The sequence below is a fragment of the Alosa sapidissima genome, chromosome 8 (genome assembly GCF_018492685.1).
Source record: "Alosa sapidissima isolate fAloSap1 chromosome 8, fAloSap1.pri, whole genome shotgun sequence".
NCBI lineage: Eukaryota > Metazoa > Chordata > Actinopteri > Clupeiformes > Clupeidae > Alosa > Alosa sapidissima.
The window spans coordinates 7,237,146-7,248,044 of record NC_055964.1 but is presented as its reverse complement, the minus strand read 5'-3'; the positions used below and the strand labels follow the sequence as shown (position 1 = coordinate 7,248,044).

General features: G+C 46.1%; 2 protein-coding genes across 3 annotated transcripts in view; one reads left to right on the top strand and one right to left on the bottom strand.

Moving 5' to 3' along the window:
- LOC121714755 (oxysterol-binding protein 2-like) overlaps window positions 1–10,899 on the bottom strand; it is a 765,489-nt gene that overhangs the window by 145,661 nt on the left and 608,929 nt on the right. The gene's annotated exons all lie outside the window — the stretch shown is intronic.
- Window positions 1–10,899, top strand: part of LOC121714764 (transcription factor 7-like 1-B) — a 50,685-nt gene that overhangs the window by 20,747 nt on the left and 19,039 nt on the right. The window lies entirely within an intron of this gene.

Below are 10,899 nucleotides of genomic sequence, written 5' to 3'. Positions count from 1 at the left end.
CAGGGAAAGGATTGAAGGGTGGGGGTGGTGGTGGGGGTATTTTTTATGTCGGTGCCCAAGTTTACAAGTGATTACTATTCTGAGGTATGTAGTATGGGGGTAAAGCTGGCTGCCTTGTGGTGGGGGTGGGGGGGGGGGGGGGTGTAACCTCATAACCAGTTCAAGCCCTGTCAAATCACCCATCACATTATAAGGGAGCCTCTGTGGTCACGTATGGGTTAGACTACGCTTGCCATAAATGAGGGGTTCAGTATGGGTTAGACTACGCTTGCCATAAATGAGGGGTTCAGTTGTTTTCCCCATGAAGCATTTTTGTCTGGGATGAGAATCTTGACTGGTTGCTTTTCTGCAGTTTTAAATGTGTGTTCACTGCAGTGCACAGCTAGTTCACGGGTTGTTAGAAAGCACTCTATGCTTTTGCTTACAACATTGAGTGCTATTGGATTGCACTTGTCTCCCTGTAACATTTGACTGTAACATGTAACAAGTACTGAAGCAGCAGATTCAGAGGAAGGTGAAAAAAAGACTTTTCCAAGCCAGCTGATGCAGTGAGCTCAACCAAAGGTGTGTGTGTGTGTGTGTGTGTGTGTGTGTGGTGTGTGTGTGTAACAGAGGAGGTGGGCTGTGTGTGGTACAGGTTAACGTCAAGGCATTAAATCTGAGCTGAACGGTCTTTACCAGGGAGGCCGGTTTGACATGTAACTAGACACCACAGGCGTTGAGAGGGGGGAAAAAGAGAAGAAAAAAAACGGAAAATCTAAAACTGACTTTAAAACTGACTCGAACAATATGGCCACCTTTATCACCTCACTGTTGCTTTTGCCTGATAATATTCTTGTGGTTTCTTGAAGTTTTATTAGATCTAAGTTGACCCCTGTCCAACTCTCCATCTAACTATGTATGGTTTAATCTCTACATAATAAGTAAATTTGCTTCTGCAGGCTATTAGTCCAACTCATTTTGGAGACAAAAATAGAAGAAATTGTAAAATATTTTTTTTCAGCATAGATCATTTATATGAGGTGTCCAGAACAACATACTAAAAGTCCTAAGAAATCCTAGTTGAGGAAATATGTTTAATTCTCATCAATCCAAGATGTGTGCCAGTAAGGCCAGACAACAATACACCCCAATGGGGCTATTTTATTCCTTTACTCCTATCAAAATAAAACTATATACAATGAATGTATCCATGAAAAGTAAAATTTTTCTTAAAAGTTTCTTTGAAAATGAATTTGAATATGCAAATGAGCTATACACTAATCCAATATAGGCTATAATATACCCGCATAGGTTTAATTTTTAGAATTGTTTTCATAGAAATGATCTATGCTGGAAAAAAATATTTTACAATTAGTCTGTCGTAAAAAGCTACTTTGCCTGGGACTATATGTACTAGAGATATAAGTCAATGCATCTTGATACCACTCAAAATGTAGCTTTGCTTTTGTGATCAAGGCCACATGTGGAGAAGAGCATTTTTAAAGAAGCATTAGCCATTATTCCATGCATCAACTGCTTGCAGCAAGAGTGTAAAGGTCCATTCACCTTCATATTTTTTTGCTGGCGGTTTTCTAATCCAGAGCTATTCTTGAGTGAATAAAGTGATTGACTTTACTGTAATGAAATTTTGTTTCTTTTTGAAGGACACACAATATTCCTCTAGGTCATTTACTCAAGAAGCCTCTCAATGAAATTCATAATTAATACCTCAAGGTGTCATGGATAAAATCAGCTGGATGAGTTTATTGGTAGCACAGAATGAAGGACAGAACTTATTGACAGCTATTGATGAAAGCGTGAATTCTATGAACTGCTATGCTTTTTCGACTGAAAGAAATGGCCAGGAATGAGGAACCAAAGGCAAAGCGTCATCATCATGCACTTAAGCCGTCTATGCCTTGGGGACCAAAGCAAGCTCAAGGTTAGGTTGCCCATGACACAAGAGCTGGGTCGACAAAAAGGCCCCTCTCTAAAACAGGTTAACAGTTGCGGGCGAACAATACGGCTATCTGACTAAATCGGTAAGAGGAGGCTGAGACTATTGACGACTCAGCCAGTGATTGTCATAGTTTCATGGCTTTCAGTTCATCACATTATTTCTCTCTAGCATTTGTAATTCAAACTTATCCTAAGATTGTTTCAATTTTCCAAGGCATACAGCGATTTAGCTTTCCATTAAGAACTTGTAAATCGCAATGAAGGTTTTTTTTAAAATTATTCTATATCCTATTCACAAAGCTACTGGTGCCAACTTTTACAAAGTGATGACTCCCACGCTAAGAGAGACACTTTGTGTTTTGCTATGTCTAATATCAAGTTTTATGCACTACCTTCCTTTCAGTGACTTAGATCATTGTCATTGAAAGGAGGTTGGAGGTACATTACACTTTAAAACACTTTGTGAAGGACTCCAATTATTTATCTATTCGTTAAATAAGAAAGAAATAATTTATCTTCCTCCCTTTTTCCAACTTCATTCTTGCCTTCTTTATCCCTGAAGACTGAATGTGTGGCTATGTGTTCATCACACACCAATTGTGAGGTTTCTGAGCTTCATCGAGGTATTATTGTTTGTTGCTTTCTGATTGTGCGTTGCAAGGTCTCCAGCTCATGTCTGCACATCTGCTAAAGTGGACCCAAAGGGTCCTGGTGAAATTATTGCCCCATGCTGAAGCTGCACTATTTGTTGCCATATGGAGGGGTCTTGAACCTCTTTCAGTTCTCCTCTAACGATTAAAGTTACAAAATTCTTCTTGTATTATCCTGCTTTTATTTTTTTTCCCTCTCTTTCTCCATCTCTCCCTCCCTCTCTCCCTCTGTCTCTCATCCTTAGTATGTCCCTTCTAGCCCTCTTTACGCTAATAGTTCTTTTGTGTACAAGAGCATGTTAAGAGGCCTATGATGCCTGGCCTTAATAGGCCGTGTTGGCATAGAAACGGTTGCACTCTGGAAGGGTGACCTTTGGACCGTTTTTTTTTTTTTTTTTGGACAAGCTCTGAATGAGCGAGCAAGGCGGCCCGAGCGAGCGGCACACAATGGGTGCCTGGCGAGCAGAGGAGTAGCCACTGTCAGAGTCCGTTAGCTTCACCACCCCCCTCAAACACAGACGGACACTTGAAAATCTGGTGTCCATTAGCCGGAACGCTAGCCTAGGTTAGCCCAGGAGTCAGGACGGACTTCGTTAAGTGGTCCCACCCATGTCAAACCTGATGGGTGGGACCACAGGTCTGTCGAGAGGTTGTTGTTTTTAAAGGACAGGGTGCATTTGTCATGAAGCTCACAAAGGCGAAAAGGTCTGGCGACCATGTGACAAAACGCAATTGCGCCATTGCGCTATGGAAACAAGCCATTGTTGACGATGAGTAACTTGTGTTTGCTCTTGGACTGCAGTGCTCCTTGATACAGAACAGGGTAGTCGGATTGTTGAATAGATGGGTCACAGGGTCGTGTCCAGAATTGTACCGTGATGCTCTTTTGACCAAAAATTCTTTTAGCACACATGTAAGAATCAACAGCATGAAAATGCGCTTCTGTGTTCACTGCTGACACCTGTGTGCTGAGTTCACATGGAAAAGGAATACAACTCTCCCTTGCTCTTGACAGATTTTATAAGGAGGTGAAATGTTTGTTTTTGGAAACCTGGTGTTTTTATATTTCAACAAACATATATATCTTCCACTCTTGGTGCAGATGATTGTATCCACAGCTATTCTTGAGGTGGGGAAAAGCACTCTGCTTCCCATCATAGACTAGCATTTTCCTTTGTCGAGCAAAGGCCAAGAAAATCTCATTTGAATTTTAGTCCAGCTTTGGTGTACACAGTATGTCCATCCAAAACAAACATACCTGTGACTTGACTAGACACGCTAATATGTGTGACTCCCATCTTCCGAATGGAGCGCAGCTGAATTAACCAGTGATTGCCAAATAGGTGAGAGGACCGACATAGAGAGGTATGTTGTCTGCGGCAGAATTGGTTTGGGGTTTGTTGAGTGACTTTTGACTCTGTGTATTGTTCAGATTCTGTGACCCTCCTCAGCCTATGACTGTTTTTAAAGGAATGCAGTCTTCTGTAAACTCAGGACACACACAGACTGCCTTCCACTACCAATTAAAATCTAATTAGCACTTTTTTTTTGGGGGGGGGGGGGGGGTCTCTGTCGTTTGCTTAAGAATTGTGTCCCTTAATTGTCTTAATTGCCCCAACAACAGACACAAACAATGGCAGCCAATCCAAACTAGGTGGAGACTTTCTCATGCCCCATTGTGTGCTGGCTGTCGAACGGCTGACTGTCTGTGTGTCTTACATAGATCAACGTGAGGTGCCAATGGCTCGCATAAGCAGGTGATTTACTCACACAAAGGGCAGAGCATGTAGGGGCTGACTGACGGGTCCATTATCTGAGGCCTCTCTTTAAAAAAAGGAGGGGGGGGGGGGTCATTAGCACCTAAACCTGCCGCAAGCTGTGTGGCCCTTTTTCATTGTGTCAAACGGGAGGGGTAAAGAAAAACAAAGGGGGAGGGGAGAGAGAGAGCCCATGCTTTTGGCGGGTGATTGACATTATCTCCAGGCGAGGCTGTGTCTGTGTGGTGGTGGGGGGTGGAGAGACAGGGAGCACTCTAGCACTTACAGGTCTAGGTGTTAACTTGTTTTAATGATCTCATTACTTTTGTGCGACTAGTGAAATTATACTGCATGGCGTTGCTCGAACCGATGCCTGTTTATTACTCGAAAGTCATAGCCATGTTCTGACACAGACCTTTTTTTCCCCCCCCAAATAGGACTGCATTTCATTACTGTCATTTTCATAATGTCAAAACTCTGCTCTCTGTGCCATGGAACTGTTATCCAAATGAAAGTGTGTCATTTTCAAAGTTTTCTTTTTCCTACAAGAGAGTGAGAAAGTTTTTTTTTTTTCGACTTTTGAGATTCTTTTTTTTTTTTTGAAATGGAGAGAGAGAGGAAGTATATTTTCGGTCTTCCTCGTTGGCAGCAGCACCGCTCGGCTGCCAACAACAAATGTGCTCACATCTGCCCGTCTCAGATGCCACTCTTCAGCCTGGCACACACACACACACACACACACATGCGCGCGTGCTCGCCCGCTCCGCGCGCACGCACGCACGCTGACGCCTACGACAAAGACACTCAGACCCTCGATACACACTCTCTCTCTCTCTCTCCCTCCCTCCCTCCCTCCCTCCCTCTCTCTATCTCTCTCTCCTTCCATCTCCATGAAAGCGGCCCCAGCGAAACAATTAGACCCAAAAACACTGGCAGGGACTAGGCCCCAGAGCATATGCCGTATTCTCTCTGTTCGACAAACCAAAGGAGGCCTGGACGCGACGCAGGCTGGAATAACTAAGGGTTTTGGGGGGAGTCGATACCACCTTTTGTGGCATCTGCGCCCCCCTCATTAGGCGAAACCCTTCCATCGTTGTCCCATTTGGGGGGTGCTGGGGTTGGTGGTGGTGATGGTGTGCGAGTGGCATGGGGAGTTGGAAGACAATTAGAGGGGTATAAAATGGATCACAAAGTTTTTTTTTTTTGTTTATTTATTTATTTAGATAGGATGAGTTTGTCTTCGGCAGCCTACTTTATAACTCTGGGAGAGAGATAATGTAGGCCGCCACAAATAGGCACGGAAAGGCAAACTGAAGTATACAAGTGTAGCATTTGGTGTTGTCCCCCTTGTGCCTGCTGTGTTATGCTGTTGTAGGACTGTGTGTACCGTAGTAACAGATGTGTACTATGAAAGAAATCAGTAGTCACCAGGAGAGATGAACTCTACACATGTCCACTGACAACCCAAATGACCTCACCCCATGGAGAATTTCTGTGCACCCGATGCTGTGCTCTCTCTTCTGTTTAAATGTGTTTTCATGGCTCGACTACCAGGAAGCCAGCAGGCATAGCTGAACACACTGTCTGTCCAGTGACAACAATCACACATGCTAATAGATCAGGACCCCCAGCATACAAGCTACCATTCAGTGCACATTAAATGGTGTGGATTTTGAAGAGAGACTGATTTAATGGGATTGACATATTAAAATGAATTAAGAATAATCTGTAATTTGTAAATCTGTAAATTTAGCATAATATGAATTTAACTAGTACAAGAGGAAACTAATATTGAGTTTTGGTTGAATGTAGTTCTTGCCCTGAAGTGGTAAATGCTGGCAGTATGTTAGAGAGCACATCTCGTCCTTGTTAAGAGAAAATGCCACCCGTGTGTGTGTGTGTGTGTGTGTGTGTGTGTGTGTGTGTGTATTGTGCCTGCACACAAATCTGTCGTCTCCTCACAGTGGGTCCAGCCAGAGCTGTGCAGCCCTCTTGGAGTTTGTTTATAAATGAAGTTAAGGGCACCTGCAAAGGATTATAGGAGCGCCCGAAGTCTATTGTAAAACATAATTGCTGAATTGAGTTTGTGTGTGTTTGAGTCTTTGTGTGTGTGTGTGTGTGTGTGTGTGTGTGTTTTCCACCTACCCTCAGTGTAAACACCTTAAAAATTATGGGTGCTGTTGTGAAAGGTCCTTAAGCTTGGAGCATTTCTCAGCATCCAGCCCAGCCATTTCTCCAGGAATGAGTCTCCCTGACCAGTGTGTCGCCGGCTGGATCTGTTTGGCGTGTTCTGCGACTGGCCCAAAGACAGACAGCCAGACAGGAGAGTGTGCTTCTGACCACAAAGCCCGTTTGGCTGTCTTCATGTCTTGGAGAGCTCTCAAACCAAATCTTTCTGTGTGTGATTGTAGTTTGTGCTGTAAGAAAGAAGAAAATAAATTCGATAATAAAAGGAGATATTTACTGATCTGAATCAAGCTCCAAATCTTTGCCTTGAGCGAGCGGGCATGCTACAGGAAAAAGTGAAAAAACAAGCTGCACTGCTCGACAGAATATGGGTTTTTCCTGCCTTTTCAGGCTTGCACACACAATCATGTCTGGGCAAGATACTGTATACAGACAGTTGCCAGTTGTTGAGAATGTTGTGTATGATTTGACATCCCAACCGCCCAACATCTTGACTCCCTCTGTCTCTCTCTTTTTTGTGTCTCTGAAAGCTGGACATTGGCCGAGGCCACGGCGTGTCTCCAGAGAGAGTTTGTCACCAACTTAAACATTTAGTAAAGGACAGCAACCTATATATGTATTCAGTGCGTTCAGCTATCAGTTCAACATATATCTTCCATCATAGTCCACGCTGTCCACAGGGAAAGCTGAGGAGATGGCTGAGAGAAGGAAAGAGCGTGAAAGACAGAAAAAGAGAGAGAGAGAGGGAAAGAGAGAAAGAGAGGGAGAGAAAGCGATATTTGACTCCGTAATGTGTGCAATATGGGGGCGGGACAGGCAAGGAGAGTGGTGTGATGATATCTGGATGTCTTTAAAATGGATGTCTGGCGAGCAGAATGGCAATTAGAAGGAGAAGTCGGTGTAGGAGCGCCTCAGGGCATGTTCTGAGTCCTGCCAGGAGTGTGTGTGTGTGTGTGTGTGTGTGTGTGTCTGTCTGTCTGTCTGTGTGTCTGTGTGTGTTTTGTGTGGGAATGGGATGAGAGAGGGAGAGAGAGGGGTGGCGTAGAAGCCACACAGCGCCCGTGGAGGTACTTGGGTGATTGACACAGATTAGACAGGGAGAATCAGGGATCAGAATTGTTTTGCGATACGTGTGTGTGTGTGTGTGTGTGTGTGTGTGTCTCCCCCTCCCCTCCTTGCTGCTTCTCTCCTCCTCTGCCACAGAAGACAGCCCTTCATTAGGCCAAGCTCCAGTGTGGCCCGAGCTCTCAGAGGACCCAATGGGCCCATGGGGCAGTGCTAGCGCAAGCGCCCCACTCCTCTCCTCTCCTCATAGCCCCGCTCTTCTCCTTTTTCCCCCTCTCCTCTCCTCTCCGCTCCTCTCCTCTCTCCTCTCCTCTCCTCTCTGCTCCTCTTCTCTCTCCTCACCTCTCTCCTCTCAGCTCCTCTCCTCTCCTCTCTGCTCCTTTCCTGACAGTTGTGGAGCGGGTGGAGGCCCCCGTCATTCAGGGGGACCCTGTGATTTAGCGCCCAGCCGCAGGGGAAGAGAGGATGGAGGTGGGGGTGTGGGGGGGGGGGGGGGGGGTTGTAGAGTGGGGGAGTGGGAAGAGAGCTGATGTCAATCCCAAGCATTTCCTGTCTTTAGGCTGGGGAAGGCTTGCTTCTGCAGCCCCTCCACATACACACACACACACACTCACACACACTCACACACACACACTCACACACACACACACATACGCACAGACATACACAGACCTACCTCTTTCCAAACATCCAGCTCCTCTCATCCTCCTCCCACTTGCCCTCGCTGGCTCTTCTAGTGGTCCGGTGGTCCTCCAGCTGCCAGGAAACAATACCCTCAGCCCACTCCACACGGCCCATTCCTGAAAATGGACTCTTTTCCCTCCCTTTCACTGTCTCCCGTTCTGTCCGTCTTTCTCTCTCTCTCTCTCTCTCTGTCACTGTCTTTCCCTCTTTCTGACTTACACTCTCTCTCTCTCCTACTTGCACAGACACACACACACACACACACACACACACACACACTCTTTCATTTTTTTTCCATTCTTTTTCCCAATTCCCTCTCTAGTCTCGTCTTTTTTTGCCTTTCCTTTCCCCTCTCTCCGGTCTCTATATGTCTTGTCCATTTTTAACCCATGGCCTTCCAAACTTCCTTCCCGCGAGCCGAGTCATGGTGGTGCACAGCGAACAGGCTGACCTTCTGGGGGGGGCCGGTCATCCTCAGGATGTCATGAGAATGTGTTTTTGTGTGCATTTTGCAAGGGGACAGGTCAGAGTATTTTCTACATACCATTTAAAAAGCCGTTTGATTTGGTCCACTTTAAAGCCTCATGTTATTTCCCACCCCTTTTCAATGGATATCTTAAATCCCTGTGTATAAATATCTGTCAGTAAATATCGCAAATGGAGATTATGTTATGATTTGGCCGCAATCCGACTGGGAGGTAATAATGTGGTTTAGTGTTATTTATCCAGGGCGTGGGGTACACGTCCTACACACATGAACTACGGCCTCACTGGAGCTATGTGCCGGGGTTTCCTGGAAGCATGAATCGGCCAAGGTGGCAGCGAGCGCGAGCGCACTTTATATGAGTTACAATTAGGGCTGTTTTTCCAAATTAAGTAAGAGCTCTCCTGTGATTTTAGGCATGTGCATGAGCTGGATGGCTGGGGGAAGAGATTGGACTGGTGCTCGGTGTGTTTACCACTGGGCTCGGGATTTGGGATTTTTTCGAAGTGGGAGCGTTTTGTTTTTTTGGTAGTTTATGTGTTTTTCCCTCTGTGTAAGTGTATGTTTGTGATTTTATTTCGGGGGGGAGGGGGTCGGCTGTCAGCTTGGTTGTAGACTGTGAATGTGGGTTGGTGGGTAGGTGGGGGTTCAGGAAATGAATTCCGAATCAGACCGGCCGCCAGGCAATGCAAGAGATTGCCGTAGTGTTCTATAACGAGAGCCAGTCCCACAGGTGGACCAAATTAGTCACAGACGTGCACGAGCGAGGGGGAGACAGTGGAACTCAGTCTTTCGCTCGGGCTCAGGCAACACCCAGCCAGCCAGCCAGCCAGTCTTTGCCTGACTGGCCGTTAGTGCAGCCCCCCCAACACACACACACACACACCGCCAGTGCGGTCGGTCTGAGTAGTTCAGTTCTTCAGTCTCCGTGAAGGGTGTGATCTCCAAATCCGTCCACTCAGCGAAAACGAGAGCGCGTCGTGCCCAGCACAACACCTCCCTGGAAATAGGGGAACGCATGAGACCGGTGGGGGTGGGGGGCAGGGTGGTAGTGTTCTCGGGGGCTCCCTACACTTTGGAACAGTAAAAAGAAGCTGTGTGGTTCGTTTTGGAATCCTCGGCTCGGGTAAAAGCAAGTGGCCGTCCATAGTGCGGCTGAAAATCTCCCCTGTGTCCAGCGGGTTACACTGATACACTAACCAGATGACCAGATTCCACTCCTCAGCCACATAATACCCCCGCACGTTCACCATGACTAGAGTCTGAGAAGGTTCCTCCAATCCAGACCTCCGTGGAGTGAATACTCCGAGTCACTGAGACAAAAACGTTTGTAAACCCCGGCTTACCATACAAGCCCAAATGCACATATCAATTCAGTAGTTAAGCCCCATCTTGCGTAAGCAAATGCTCTTGCTTGTTTTGCAGGTAGTGCAGTTGGTATGAGTGAGTCAGATTTGCAGGAAGGGGTAGACTTGTGTACACACACACACACACACACACACACACACAAGCTGCTTTCAGACCTAGTGGATGTCAAGCGGTTGGGCCATATATCTGAACAACATAACCCTCCTAGTATTTCGGACGGACATTATGTAAATGAGCTTGTGTCTAAACAAAGCAAAGAACATGCGGAGATTCTGTTCATGTGCGTGTTCAACCACGCGGAGATTCTGTTCATTTGCGTCGGTGTCGTTCACACATATGACCGCATAATGTCAGCATGTTAGCATCATATCTAAATCACCCGAAGGGTCGGACCTCCATTTGACAAAGCTCCGTATATACTACGGAGGACGTGTCTGAAAGCAGCTACAGACACACACACACACACACACACACACATACATAGCCACACACACACAGTGTCAGCCATCCCCATCTTTCCTGCTGGATAAGACCTGCCTCCAGCTGTTTGCCCCCATTACCCCTTGTCCCCTATATATACAATCCCACGAATGTATATTTTCTGTCACACTCTCTCTCTCTCTCTCACACACACACACACACACACACACACACACACACACACACACACACACACACACACACACACACACACACACACACACACACACACACACTTAAACTGACAGATGCACACACAAACACCTGCCATTGCCTCAGTGGT